The following is a 15269-nucleotide window of genomic DNA, read 5'->3' as shown; positions in this document are numbered from 1 at the left end:
CATTAAATGTAGTTTCCTTCTATATATAGGGGACTGGTGAGGCTTGACTGGAATCGACGATGGACGTGGCGTAAGCGTTATCGGCATGTCAGCAGGCTGTTGGCGGCAGGACTGTCGATTCGACTACCGGCACCCGCCGCCTACCGAGGTTATCGTCGGCATTTCGATTACCGGCTCCCGCCGAGTTCCCGCAGTTTCTTTCTGCCCTTCGGACAGATAGGCGGTGGAACACGCTACGACGAGTTCGACGGTACTTCGGGTACCCACGCGGAACTCTCCCGCATAAGCTCTCGCCTTTACCGCACATAGAAAAGCCGTACTTTTGAGTAGTGATGGCATTAAATGTAGTTTCCTTCTATATATATAGGGGACTGGTGAGGCTTGACTGGAATCGACGATGGACGTGGCGTAAGCGTTATCGGCATGTCAGCAGGCTGTTGGCGGCAGGACTGTCGATTCGACTACCGGCACCCGCCGCCTACCGAGGTTATCGTCGGCATTTCGATTACCGGCTCCCGCCGAGTTCCCGCAGTTTCTTTCTGCCCTTCGGACAGATTGGCCGTGGAACACGCTACGACGAGTTCGACGGTACTTCGGGTACCCACGCGGAACTCTCCCGCATAAGCTCTCGCCTTTACCGCACATAGAAAAGCCGTACTTTTGAGTAGTGATGGCATTAAATGTAGTTTCCTTCTATATATAGGGGACTGGTGAGCTTGACTGGAATCGACGATGGACGTGGCGTAAGCGTTATCGGCATGTCAGCAGGCTGTTGGCGGCAGGACTGTCGATTCGACTACCGGCACCCGCCGCCTACCGAGGTTATCGTCGGCATTTCGATTACCGGCTCCCGCCGAGTTCCCGCAGTTTCTTTCTGCCCTTCGGACAGATTGGCGGTGGAACACGCTACGACGAGTTCGACGGTACTTCGGGTACCCACGCGGAACTCTCCCGCATAAGCTCTCGCCTTTACCGCACATAGAAAAGCCGTACTTTTGAGTAGTGATGGCATTAAATGTAGTTTCCTTCTATATATAGGGGACTGGTGAGCTTGACTGGAATCGACGATGGACGTGGCGTAAGCGTTATCGGCATGTCAGCAGGCTGTTGGCGGCAGGACTGTCGATTCGACTACCGGCACCCGCCGCCTACCGAGGTTATCGTCGGCATTTCGATTACCGGCTCCCGCCGAGTTCCCGCAGTTTCTTTCTGCCCTTCGGACAGATTGGCGGTGGAACACGCTACGACGAGTTCGACGGTACTTCGGGTACCCACGCGGAACTCTCCCGCATAAGCTCTCGCCTTTACCGCACATAGAAAAGCCGTACTTTTGAGTAGTGATGGCATTAAATGTAGTTTCCTTCTATATATATAGGGGACTGGTGAGCTTGACTGGAATCGACGATGGACGTGGCGTAAGCGTTATCGGCATGTCAGCAGGCTGTTGGCGGCAGGACTGTCGATTCGACTACCGGCACCCGCCGCCTACCGAGGTTATCGTCGGCATTTCGATTACCGGCTCCCGCCGAGTTCCCGCAGTTTCTTTCTGCCCTTCGGACAGATTGGCGGTGGAACACGCTACGACGAGTTCGACGGTACTTCGGGTACCCACGCGGAACTCTCCCGCATAAGCTCTCGCCTTTACCGCACATAGAAAAGCCGTACTTTTGAGTAGTGATGGCATTAAATGTAGTTTCCTTCTATATATAGGGGACTGGTGAGGCTTGACTGGAATCGACGATGGACGTGGCGTAAGCGTTATCGGCATGTCAGCAGGCTGTTGGCGGCAGGACTGTCGATTCGACTACCGGCACCCGCCGCCTACCGAGGTTATCGTCGGCATTTCGATTACCGGCTCCCGCCGAGTTCCCGCAGTTTCTTTCTGCCCTTCGGACAGATTGGCCGTGGAACACGCTACGACGAGTTCGACGGTACTTCGGGTACCCACGCGGAACTCTCCCGCATAAGCTCTCGCCTTTACCGCACATAGAAAAGCCGTACTTTTGAGTAGTGATGGCATTAAATGTAGTTTCCTTCTATATATAGGGGACTGGTGAGGCTTGACTGGAATCGACGATGGACGTGGCGTAAGCGTTATCGGCATGTCAGCAGGCTGTTGGCGGCAGGACTGTCGATTCGACTACCGGCACCCGCCGCCTACCGAGGTTATCGTCGGCATTTCGATTACCGGCTCCCGCCGAGTTCCCGCAGTTTCTTTCTGCCCTTCGGACAGATTGGCGGTGGAACACGCTACGACGAGTTCGACGGTACTTCGGGTACCCACGCGGAACTCTCCCGCATAAGCTCTCGCCTTTACCGCACATAGAAAAGCCGTACTTTTGAGTAGTGATGGCATTAAATGTAGTTTCCTTCTATATATAGGGGACTGGTGAGGCTTGACTGGAATCGACGATGGACGTGGCGTAAGCGTTATCGGCATGTCAGCAGGCTGTTGGCGGCAGGACTGTCGATTCGACTACCGGCACCCGCCGCCTACCGAGGTTATCGTCGGCATTTCGATTACCGGCTCCCGCCGAGTTCCCGCAGTTTCTTTCTGCCCTTCGGACAGATTGGCGTGGAACACGCTACGACGAGTTCGACGGTACTTCGGGTACCCACGCGGAACTCTCCCGCATAAGCTCTCGCCTTTACCGCACATAGAAAAGCCGTACTTTTGAGTAGTGATGGCATTAAATGTAGTTTCCTTCTATATATAGGGGACTGGTGAGGCTTGACTGGAATCGACGATGGACGTGGCGTAAGCGTTATCGGCATGTCAGCAGGCTGTTGGCGGCAGGACTGTCGATTCGACTACCGGCACCCGCCGCCTACCGAGGTTATCGTCGGCATTTCGATTACCGGCTCCCGCCGAGTTCCCGCAGTTTCTTTCTGCCCTTCGGACAGATAGGCGGTGGAACACGCTACGACGAGTTCGACGGTACTTCGGGTACCCACGCGGAACTCTCCCGCATAAGCTCTCGCCTTTACCGCACATAGAAAAGCCGTACTTTTGAGTAGTGATGGCATTAAATGTAGTTTCCTTCTATATATAGGGGACTGGTGAGGCTTGACTGGAATCGACGATGGACGTGGCGTAAGCGTTATCGGCATGTCAGCAGTCTGTTGGCGGCAGGACTGTCGATTCGACTACCGGCACCCGCCGCCTACCGAGGTTATCGTCGGCATTTCGATTACCGGCTCCCGCCGAGTTCCCGCAGTTTCTTTCTGCCCTTCGGACAGATAGGCGGTGGAACACGCTACGACGAGTTCGACGGCACTTAGGGTAGCCACGCGGAACTCTCCCGCATAAGCTCTCGCCTTTACCGCACATAGAAAAGCCGTACTTTTGAGTAGTGATGGCATTAAATGTAGTTTCCTTCTATATATATAGGGACTGGTGAGGCTTGACTGGAATCGACGATGGACGTGGCGTAAGCGTTATCGGCATGACACCAGTCTGTTGGCGGCAGGACTGTCGATTCGACTACCGGCACCCGCCGCCTACCGAGGTTATCGTCGGCATTTCGATTACCGGCTCCCGCCGAGTTCCCGCAGTTTCTTTCTGCCCTTCGGACAGATAGGCGGTGGAACACGCTACGACGAGTTCGACGGCACTTAGGGTAGCCACGCGGAACTCTCCCGCATAAGCTCTCGCCTTTACCGCACATAGAAAAGCCGTACTTTTGAGTAGTGATGGCATTAAATGTAGTTTCCTTCTATATATATAGGGGACTGGTGAGGCTTGACTGGAATCGACGATGGACGTGGCGTAAGCGTTATCGGCATGTCAGCAGGCTGTTGGCGGCAGGACTGTCGATTCGACTACCGGCACCCGCCGCCTACCGAGGTTATCGTCGGCATTTCGATTACCGGCTCCCGCCGAGTTCCCGCAGTTTCTTTCTGCCCTTCGGACAGATTGGCCGTGGAACACGCTACGACGAGTTCGACGGTACTTCGGGTACCCACGCGGAACTCTCCCGCATAAGCTCTCGCCTTTACCGCACATAGAAAAGCCGTACTTTTGAGTAGTGATGGCATTAAATGTAGTTTCCTTCTATATATATAGGGGACTGGTGAGCTTGACTGGAATCGACGATGGACGTAGCGTAAGCGTTATCGGCATGTCAGCAGGCTGTTGGCGGCAGGACTGTCGATTCGACTACCGGCACCCGCCGCCTACCGAGGTTATCGTCGGCATTTCGATTACCGGCTCCCGCCGAGTTCCCGCAGTTTCTTTCTGCCCTTCGGACAGATTGGCCGTGGAACACGCTACGACGAGTTCGACGGCACTTAGGGTACCCACGCGGAACTCTCCCGCATAAGCTCTCGCCTTTACCGCACATAGAAAAGCCGTACTTTTGAGTAGTGATGGCATTAAATGTAGTTTCCTTCTATATATATAGGGGACTGGTGAGGCTTGACTGGAATCGACGATGGACGTAGCGTAAGCGTTATCGGCATGTCAGCAGGCTGTTGGCGGCAGGACTGTCGATTCGACTACCGGCACCCGCCGCCTACCGAGGTTATCGTCGGCATTTCGATTACCGGCTCCCGCCGAGTTCCCGCAGTTTCTTTCTGCCCTTCGGACAGATAGGCGGTGGAACACGCTACGACGAGTTCGACGGTACTTCGGGTACCCACGCGGAACTCTCCCGCATAAGCTCTCGCCTTTACCGCACATAGAAAAGCCGTACTTTTGAGTAGTGATGGCATTAAATGTAGTTTCCTTCTATATATAGGGGACTGGTGAGGCTTGACTGGAATCGACGATGGACGTGGCGTAAGCGTTATCGGCATGACACCAGTCTGTTGGCGGCAGGACTGTCGATTCGACTACCGGCACCCGCCGCCTACCGAGGTTATCGTCGGCATTTCGATTACCGGCTCCCGCCGAGTTCCCGCAGTTTCTTTCTGCCCTTCGGACAGATAGGCGGTGGAACACGCTACGACGAGTTCGACGGCACTTAGGGTAGCCACGCGGAACTCTCCCGCATAAGCTCTCGCCTTTACCGCACATAGAAAAGCCGTACTTTTGAGTAGTGATGGCATTAAATGTAGTTTCCTTCTATATATATAGGGGACTGGTGAGGCTTGACTGGAATCGACGATGGACGTGGCGTAAGCGTTATCGGCATGACAGCAGTCTGTTGGCGGCAGGACTGTCGATTCGACTACCGGCACCCGCCGCCTACCGAGGTTATCGTCGGCATTTCGATTACCGGCTCCCGCCGAGTTCCCGCAGTTTCTTTCTGCCCTTCGGACAGATAGGCGGTGGAACACGCTACGACGAGTTCGACGGCACTTAGGGTAGCCACGCGGAACTCTCCCGCATAAGCTCTCGCCTTTACCGCACATAGAAAAGCCGTACTTTTGAGTAGTGATGGCATTAAATGTAGTTTCCTTCTATATATATAGGGGACTGGTGAGGCTTGACTGGAATCGACGATGGACGTGGCGTAAGCGTTATCGGCATGTCAGCAGGCTGTTGGCGGCAGGACTGTCGATTCGACTACCGGCACCCGCCGCCTACCGAGGTTATCGTCGGCATTTCGATTACCGGCTCCCGCCGAGTTCCCGCAGTTTCTTTCTGCCCTTCGGACAGATTGGCCGTGGAACACGCTACGACGAGTTCGACGGTACTTCGGGTACCCACGCGGAACTCTCCCGCATAAGCTCTCGCCTTTACCGCACATAGAAAAGCCGTACTTTTGAGTAGTGATGGCATTAAATGTAGTTTCCTTCTATATATAGGGGACTGGTGAGCTTGACTGGAATCGACGATGGACGTAGCGTAAGCGTTATCGGCATGTCAGCAGGCTGTTGGCGGCAGGACTGTCGATTCGACTACCGGCACCCGCCGCCTACCGAGGTTATCGTCGGCATTTCGATTACCGGCTCCCGCCGAGTTCCCGCAGTTTCTTTCTGCCCTTCGGACAGATTGGCCGTGGAACACGCTACGACGAGTTCGACGGCACTTAGGGTAGCCACGCGGAACTCTCCCGCATAAGCTCTCGCCTTTACCGCACATAGAAAAGCCGTACTTTTGAGTAGTGATGGCATTAAATGTAGTTTCCTTCTATATATATAGGGGACTGGTGAGGCTTGACTGGAATCGACGATGGACGTGGCGTAAGCGTTATCGGCATGACAGCAGTCTGTTGGCGGCAGGACTGTCGATTCGACTACCGGCACCCGCCGCCTACCGAGGTTATCGTCGGCATTTCGATTACCGGCTCCCGCCGAGTTCCCGCAGTTTCTTTCTGCCCTTCGGACAGATAGGCGGTGGAACACGCTACGACGAGTTCGACGGCACTTAGGGTAGCCACGCGGAACTCTCCCGCATAAGCTCTCGCCTTTACCGCACATAGAAAAGCCGTACTTTTGAGTAGTGATGGCATTAAATGTAGTTTCCTTCTATATATAGGGGACTGGTGAGGCTTGACTGGAATCGACGATGGACGTGGCGTAAGCGTTATCGGCATGACACCAGTCTGTTGGCGGCAGGACTGTCGATTCGACTACCGGCACCCGCCGCCTACCGAGGTTATCGTCGGCATTTCGATTACCGGCTCCCGCCGAGTTCCCGCAGTTTCTTTCTGCCCTTCGGACAGATAGGCGGTGGAACACGCTACGACGAGTTCGACGGCACTTAGGGTAGCCACGCGGAACTCTCCCGCATAAGCTCTCGCCTTTTACCGCACATAGAAAAGCCGTACTTTTGAGTAGTGATGGCATTAAATGTAGTTTCCTTCTATATATAGGGGACTGGTGAGGCTTGACTGGAATCGACGATGGACGTGGCGTAAGCGTTATCGGCATGTCAGCAGGCTGTTGGCGGCAGGACTGTCGATTCGACTACCGGCACCCGCCGCCTACCGAGGTTATCGTCGGCATTTCGATTACCGGCTCCCGCCGAGTTCCCGCAGTTTCTTTCTGCCCTTCGGACAGATTGGCCGTGGAACACGCTACGACGAGTTCGACGGTACTTCGGGTACCCACGCGGAACTCTCCCGCATAAGCTCTCGCCTTTACCGCACATAGAAAAGCCGTACTTTTGAGTAGTGATGGCATTAAATGTAGTTTCCTTCTATATATAGGGGACTGGTGAGCTTGACTGGAATCGACGATGGACGTAGCGTAAGCGTTATCGGCATGTCAGCAGGCTGTTGGCGGCAGGACTGTCGATTCGACTACCGGCACCCGCCGCCTACCGAGGTTATCGTCGGCATTTCGATTACCGGCTCCCGCCGAGTTCCCGCAGTTTCTTTCTGCCCTTCGGACAGATTGGCCGTGGAACACGCTACGACGAGTTCGACGGTACTTCGGGTACCCACGCGGAACTCTCCCGCATAAGCTCTCGCCTTTACCGCACATAGAAAAGCCGTACTTTTGAGTAGTGATGGCATTAAATGTAGTTTCCTTCTATATATAGGGGACTGGTGAGCTTGACTGGAATCGACGATGGACGTAGCGTAAGCGTTATCGGCATGTCAGCAGGCTGTTGGCGGCAGGACTGTCGATTCGACTACCGGCACCCGCCGCCTACCGAGGTTATCGTCGGCATTTCGATTACCTGCTCCCGCCGAGTTCCCGCAGTTTCTTTCTGCCCTTCGGACAGATAGGCGGTGGAACACGCTACGACGAGTTCGACGGCACTTAGGGTAGCCACGCGGAACTCTCCCGCATAAGCTCTCGCCTTTACCGCACATAGAAAAGCCGTACTTTTGAGTAGTGATGGCATTAAATGTAGTTTCCTTCTATATATAGGGGACTGGTGAGGCTTGACTGGAATCGACGATGGACGTGGCGTAAGCGTTATCGGCATGACACCAGTCTGTTGGCGGCAGGACTGTCGATTCGACTACCGGCACCCGCCGCCTATCGAGGTTATCGTCGGCATTTCGATTACCGGCTCCCGCCGAGTTCCCGCAGTTTCTTTCTGCCCTTCGGACAGATAGGCGGTGGAACACGCTACGACGAGTTCGACGGCACTTAGGGTAGCCACGCGGAACTCTCCCGCATAAGCTCTCGCCTTTACCGCACATAGAAAAGCCGTACTTTTGAGTAGTGATGGCATTAAATGTAGTTTCCTTCTATATATAGGGGACTGGTGAGGCTTGACTGGAATCGACGATGGACGTAGCGTAAGCGTTATCGGCATGTTAAAACGTTGCCGCCGACTAACCCCAATGGCCTCATTGCCTCTAGGAGAGATTCGCGATCGATCACGCGACGCGTCCGTTGGCGGGGTTGTGGAGGACGATGCGGACACTACCCGGTAGTTTTAGGACGTTACGTGTACCTTTTCGCTCAAAACTGAGGACCAATTTGACGCAACTCAGGGTTGCGATGCGGAACTTGCCCGCATAGGCTCTCGCCTTTACCGCACTTTCAAAAGCCGTACTAATGGGTTCTGATGGCATTAAATGTAGTTTCCTTCTATATATAGGGAGCATAGTCTGTCTGAGACGGACTTCAAAGGGAGGACGGCTTTAAGAAATTTTCTCCCATATAGAGTGATGCCAAAGACGGCATGGATGTGAGGCGAGTTCGGTGAAATTTGGAAAGTGGGAGGAAATGGCAAAATCAGTTTGATAGTTAGAAACGTTGTTTTCAGCGTTCATTTTCACCACTTTTCACTCAAAACTGAGGACCAATTTGACGCAACTCAGGGTTGCGATGCGGAACTTGCCCGCATAGGCTCTCGCCGTTTACCGCACTTTCAAATGCCGTACTAATGGGTTCTGATGGCATTAAATGTAGTTTCCTTCTCTATATAGGGGGCATAGTCTGTCTGAGACGGACCTGAAAGGGAGTACGACTTTAAGAAATTTTCTCCCGTATAGAGTGATGCCAAAGACGGCATGGATGTGAGGAGAGTTCGGTGAAATTTGGAAAGTGGGAGGAAATGGCAAAATCAGTTTGATAGTTAGAAACGTTGTTTTCAGCGTTCATTTTCACCACTTTTCACTCAAAACTGAGGACCAATTTGACGCAACTCAGGGTTGCGATGCGGAACTTGCCCGCATAGGCTCTCGCCTTTTACCGCACTTTCAAAAGCCGTACTAATGGGTTCTGATGGCATTAAATGTAGTTTCCTTCTATATATAGGGAGCATAGTCTGTCTGAGACGGACTTCAAAGGGAGGACGGCTTTAAGAAATTTTCTCCCGTATAGTGTGATGCCAAAGACGGCATGGATGTGAGGCGAGTTCGGTGAAATTTGGAAAGTGGGAGGAAATGGCAAAATCAGTTTGATAGTTAGAAACGTTGTTTTCAGCGTTCATTTTCACCACTTTTCACTCAAAACTGAGGACCAATTTGACGCAACTCAGGGTTGCGATGCGGAACTTGCCCGCATAGGCTCTCGCCGTTTACCGCACTTTCAAATGCCGTACTAATGGGTTCTGATGGCATTAAATGTAGTTTCCTTCTCTATATAGGGGGCATAGTCTGTCTGAGACGGACCTGAAAGGGAGTACGACTTTAAGAAATTTTCTCCCGTATAGAGTGATGCCAAAGACGGCATGGATGTGAGGAGAGTTCGGTGAAATTTGGAAAGTGGGAGGAAATGGCAAAATCAGTTTGATAGTTAGAAACGTTGTTTTCAGCGTTCATTTTCACCACTTTTCACTCAAAACTGAGGACCAATTTGACGCAACTCAGGGTTGCGATGCGGAACTTGCCCGCATAGGTTCTCGCCTTTACCGCACTTTGAAATGCCGTACTAATGGGTTCTGATGGCATTAAATGTAGTTTCCTTCTCTATATAGGGGCATAGTCTGTCTGAGACGGACCTGAAAGGGAGTACGACTTTAAGAAATTTTCTCCCGTATAGAGTGATGCCAAAGACGGCATGGATGTGAGGAGAGTTCGGTGAAATTTGGAAAGTGGGAGGAAATGGCAAAATCAGTTTGATAGTTAGAAACGTTGTTTTCAGCGTTCATTTTCACCACTTTTCACTCAAAACTGAGGACCAATTTGACGCAACTCAGGGTAGCGATGCGGAACTATTCCGCTTGGTCCCTTGCCTTTACCGCACTTTCAAATGCCGTACTAATGGGTTCTGATGGCATTAAATTTAGTTTCCTTCTCTATATAGGGGCATAGTCTGTCTGAGACAGGATTGTAACATTGTGTTAAGCCTCCTCTCACCTTTTAACCCGGCGTGCCCGGGACCTGTGGGCTGGTCACGGCCCGTTTCCACACAGGTGGTGAGTACTAGCGAAAACGACTGCCGATAGTGTTAAGAAATGGCCGAACAAAGAATGTAAGAGGCCGAGAGATATTGAATGAACGAACGTAATGGTGGATTGAAACAATATATTGGAGCGAAAAGAATGTTGCGAGAAGTGATGGTTTTAAGAACACTGTGCGGCGTTTTCCTAGTAAGTTTGTCGTTCTACCCGTCTCGGTGGATTCGGCACCACCTGTAACGGTGGTTTTTGACGTGCCTCGGTGGAAGAGGTTACTGTCGTAAAATATATGGGTAGCTGTTTCCCGTTCCCTCTCGGTCCGTGCGGGGATAAAAGCAGTACGTGCGTTCGACCGCACGCCTACGAGTTAATCCGAGCGATTAGCCGGTCTCAGTCAGAGACACACGGGATGCTGGACCCGCAGCGTGCTCTGCACGAGTCGTTGAATTTCAGCTTGTCAAACCAAGGGTCCGAGCGGCCCTTCCCTTTCACGGGGCATGTTATTTACGGTGACTGTTTCCCTTTCTCTCTCGTTCCGAGCGGGGATAAAAGCAGTACGTGCGTTCGACCGCACCCCTACGAGTTAATCAGAGCGATTAGCCGGTCTCAGTCAGAGACACACGGGATGCTGGACCCGCAGCGTGCTCTGCACGAGCCGTTGAATTTCAGCATGTCAAACCAAGGGTCCGAGCGGCTCTTCCCTTTCACGGGGCAAGTCAATAACGGTGACTGTTTCCCTTTCCCTCTCGGTCCGAGCGGGGATAAAAGCAGTACGTGCGTTCGACCGCACCCTACGTGTTAATCCGAGCGATTAGCCGGTCTCAGTCAGAGACACACGGGATGCTGGACCCGCAGCGTGCTCTGCACGAGTCGTTGAATTTCAGCATGTCAAACCAAGGGTCCGAGCGGCTCTTCCCTTTCACGGGGCAAGTCAATAACGGTGACTGTTTCCCTTTCCCTCTCGGTCCGAGCGGGGATAAAAGCAGTACGTGCGTTCGACCGCACCCCTACGTGTTAATCCGAGCGATTAGCCGGTCTCAGTCAGAGACACACGGGATGCTGGACCCGCAGCGTGCTCTGCACGAGCCGTTGAATTTCAGCATGTCAAACCAAGGGTCCGAGCGGCTCTTCCCTTTCACGGGGCAAGTCAATAACGGTGACTGTTTCCCTTTCCCTCTCGGTCCGAGCGGGGATAAAAGCAGTACGTGCGTTCGACCGCACGCCTACGAGTTAATCCGAGCGATTAGCCGGTCTCAGTCAGAGACACACGGGATGCTGGACCCGCAGCGTGCTCTGCACGAGTCGTTGAATTTCAGCTTGTCAAACCAAGGGTCCGAGCGGCCCTTCCCTTTCACGGGGCATGTTATTTACGGTGACTGTTTCCCTTTCCCTCTCGGTCCGAGCGGGGATAAAAGCAGTACGTGCGTTCGACCGCACGCCTACGAGTTAATCCGAGCGATTAGCCGGTCTCAGTCAGAGACACACGGGATGCTGGACCCGCAGCGTGCTCTGCACGAGCCGTTGAATTTCAGCATGTCAAACCAAGGGTCCGAGCGGCTCTTCCCTTTCACGGGGCACGTCAATATCGGTGACTGTTTCCCTTTCCCTCTCGGTCCGAGCGGGGATAAAAGCAGTACGTGCGTTCGACCGCACGCCTACGAGTTAATCCGAGCGATTAGCCGGTCTCAGTCAGAGACACACGGGATGCTGGACCCGCAGCGTGCTCTGCACGAGTCGTTGAATTTCAGCTTGTCAAACCAAGGGTCCGAGCGGCCCTTCCCTTTCACGGGGCATGTTATTTACGGTGACTGTTTCCCTTTCCCTCTCGGTCCGAGCGGGGATAAAAGCAGTACGTGCGTTCGACCGCACGGCTACGAGTTAATCCGAGCGATTAGCCAGTCTCATTAAGAGACACACGGGATGCTGGACCCGCAGCGTGCTCTGCACGAGCCGTTGAATTTCAGCATGTCAAACCAAGGGTCCGAGCGGCTCTTCCCTTTCACGGGGCACGTGAACAACGGTGACTGTTTCCCTTTCCCTCTCGTCCGAGCGGGGATAAAAGCAGTACGTGCGTTCGACCGCACGCCTACGAGTTAATCCGAGCGATTAGCCGGTCTCAGTCAGAGACACACGGGATGCTGGACCCGCAGCGTGCTCTGCACGAGCCGTTGAATTTCAGCATGTCAAACCAAGGGTCCGAGCGGCTCTTCCCTTTCACGGGGCACGTGAACAACGGTGACTGTTTCCCTTTCCCTCTCGGTCCGAGCGGGGATAAAAGCAGTACGTGCGTTCGACCGCACGCCTACGAGTTAATCCGAGCGATTAGCCGGTCTCAGTCAGAGACACACGGGATGCTGGACCCGCAGCGTGCTCTGCACGAGTCGTTGAATTTCAGCTTGTCAAACCAAGGGTCCGAGCGGCCCTTCCCTTTCACGGGGCATGTTATTTACGGTGACTGTTTCCCTTTCCCTCTCGGTCCGAGCGGGGATAAAAGCAGTACGTGCGTTCGACCGCACGCCTACGAGTTAATCCGAGCGATTAGCCGGTCTCAGTCAGAGACACACGGGATGCTGGACCCGCAGCGTGCTCTGCACGAGCCGTTGAATTTCAGCATGTCAAACCAAGGGTCCGAGCGGCTCTTCCCTTTCACGGGGCACGTGAACAACGGTGACTGTTTCCCTTTCCCTCTCGGTCCGAGCGGGGATAAAAGCAGTACGTGCGTTCGACCGCACGCCTACGAGTTAATCCGAGCGATTAGCCGGTCTCAGTCAGAGACACACGGGATGCTGGACCCGCAGCGTGCTCTGCACGAGCCGTTGAATTTCAGCATGTCAAACCAAGGGTCCGAGCGGCTCTTCCCTTTCACGGGGCACGTGAACAACGGTGACTGTTTCCCTTTCCCTCTCGGTCCGAGCGGGGATAAAAGCAGTACGTGCGTTCGACCGCACGCCTACGAGTTAATCCGAGCGATTAGCCGGTCTCAGTCAGAGACACACGGGATGCTGGACCCGCAGCGTGCTCTGCACGAGTCGTTGAATTTCAGCTTGTCAAACCAAGGGTCCGAGCGGCCCTTCCCTTTCACGGGGCATGTTATTTACGGTGACTGTTTCCCTTTCCCTCTCGGTCCGAGCGGGGATAAAAGCAGTACGTGCGTTCGACCGCACGCCTACGAGTTAATCCGAGCGATTAGCCGGTCTCAGTCAGAGACACACGGGATGCTGGACCCGCAGCGTGCTCTGCACGAGCCGTTGAATTTCAGCATGTCAAACCAAGGGTCCGAGCGGCTCTGCACGAGTCGTTGAATTTCAGCTTCCCAAGGGTTCACGGGGTTATTTACACGTTTCCTTTCCCTCTCGTTCCGAGCGGGGATAAAGCAGTACGTGCGTTCGACCGCACGCCTACGAGTTAATCGGTGACTGTTTCCTGCACGAGCCGTTGTCAAACCAAGGGTCCGAGCCGGGGCAAGTCTCGGTCCGAGCGGGGATAAAAGCAGTACGTGCGTTCGACCGCACGCCTACGAGTTAATCCGAGCGATTAGCCGGTCTCAGTCAGAGACACACGGGATGCTGGACCCGCAGGTGCTCTGCACGAGTCGTTGAATTTCAGCTTGTCAAACCAAGGGTCCGAGCGGCCCTTCCCTTTCACGGGGCATGTTATTTACGGTGACTGTTTCCCTTTCCCTCTCGTTCCGAGCGGGGATAAAAGCAGTACGTGCGTTCGACCGCACGCCTACGAGTTAATCCGAGCGATTAGCCGGTCTCAGTCAGAGACACACGGGATGCTGGACCCGCAGCGTGCTCTGCACGAGCCGTTGAATTTCAGCATGTCAAACCAAGGGTCCGAGCGGCTCTTCCCTTTCACGGGGCACGTCAATAACGGTGACTGTTTCCCTTTCCCTCTCGGTCCGAGCGGGGATAAAAGCAGTACGTGCGTTCGACCGCACGCCTACGAGTTAATCCGAGCGATTAGCCGGTCTCAGTCAGAGACACACGGGATGCTGGACCCGCAGCGTGCTCTGCACGAGTCGTTGAATTTCAGCTTGTCAAACCAAGGGTCAGCTTGTCAAACCAAGGGCATGTTATTTACGGTGACTGTTTCCCTTTCCCTCTCGGTCCGAGCGGGGATAAAAGCAGTACGTGCGTTCAACCGCACGGCTACGAGTTAATCCGAGCGATTAGCCGGTCTCAGTAAGAGACACACGGGATGCTGGACCCGCAGCGTGCTCTGCACGAGCCGTTGAATTTCAGCATGTCAAACCAAGGGTCCGAGCGGCTCTTCCCTTTCACGGGGCACGTGAACAACGGTGACTGTTTCCCTTTCCCTCTCTGTCCGAGTGGGGATAAAAGCAGTACGTGCGTTCGACCGCACCCCTACGAGTTAATCCGAGCGATTAGCCGGTCTCAGTCAGAGACACACGGGATGCTGGACCCGCAGCGTGCTCTGCACGAGTCGTTGAATTTCAGCATGTCAAACCAAGGGTCCGAGCGGCTCTTCCCTTTCACGGGGCACGTGAACAACGGTGACTGTTTCCCTATCCCTCTCGGTCCGAGCGGGGATAAAAGCAGTACGTGCGTTCGACCGCACGCCTACGAGTTAATCCGAGCGATTAGCCGGTCTCAGTCAGAGACACACGGGATGCTGGACCCGCAGCGTGCTCTGCACGAGTCGTTGAATTTCAGCTTGTCAAACCAAGGGTCCGAGCGGCCCTTCCCTTTCACGGGGAATGTTATTTACGGTGAATGTTTCCCTTTCCCTCTCGGTCCGAGCGGGGATAAAGCAGTACGTGCGTTCGACCGCACGCCTACGAGTTAATCCGAGCGATTAGCCGGTCTCAGTCAGAGACACAAGGGATGCTGGACCCGCAGCGTGCTCTGCACGAGCCGTTGAATTTCAGCTTGTCAAACCAAGGGTTCGAGCGGCCCTTCCCTTTCACGGGGCACGTCAATAACGGTGACTGTTTCCCTTTCCCTCTCGGTCCGAGCGGGGATAAAGCAGTACGTGCGTTCGACCGCACGCGTACGAGTTAATCCGAGCGATTAACGATTGTCTTTTGTTACGAAAGACGTTCTGTTCC

Source organism: Tachypleus tridentatus, unplaced genomic scaffold (assembly GCF_004210375.1).
Source record: "Tachypleus tridentatus isolate NWPU-2018 unplaced genomic scaffold, ASM421037v1 tig00037761_pilon, whole genome shotgun sequence".
In the NCBI taxonomy this organism is placed as follows: domain Eukaryota; kingdom Metazoa; phylum Arthropoda; class Merostomata; order Xiphosura; family Limulidae; genus Tachypleus; species Tachypleus tridentatus.
Note: the sequence above shows the minus strand (reverse complement) of the source record.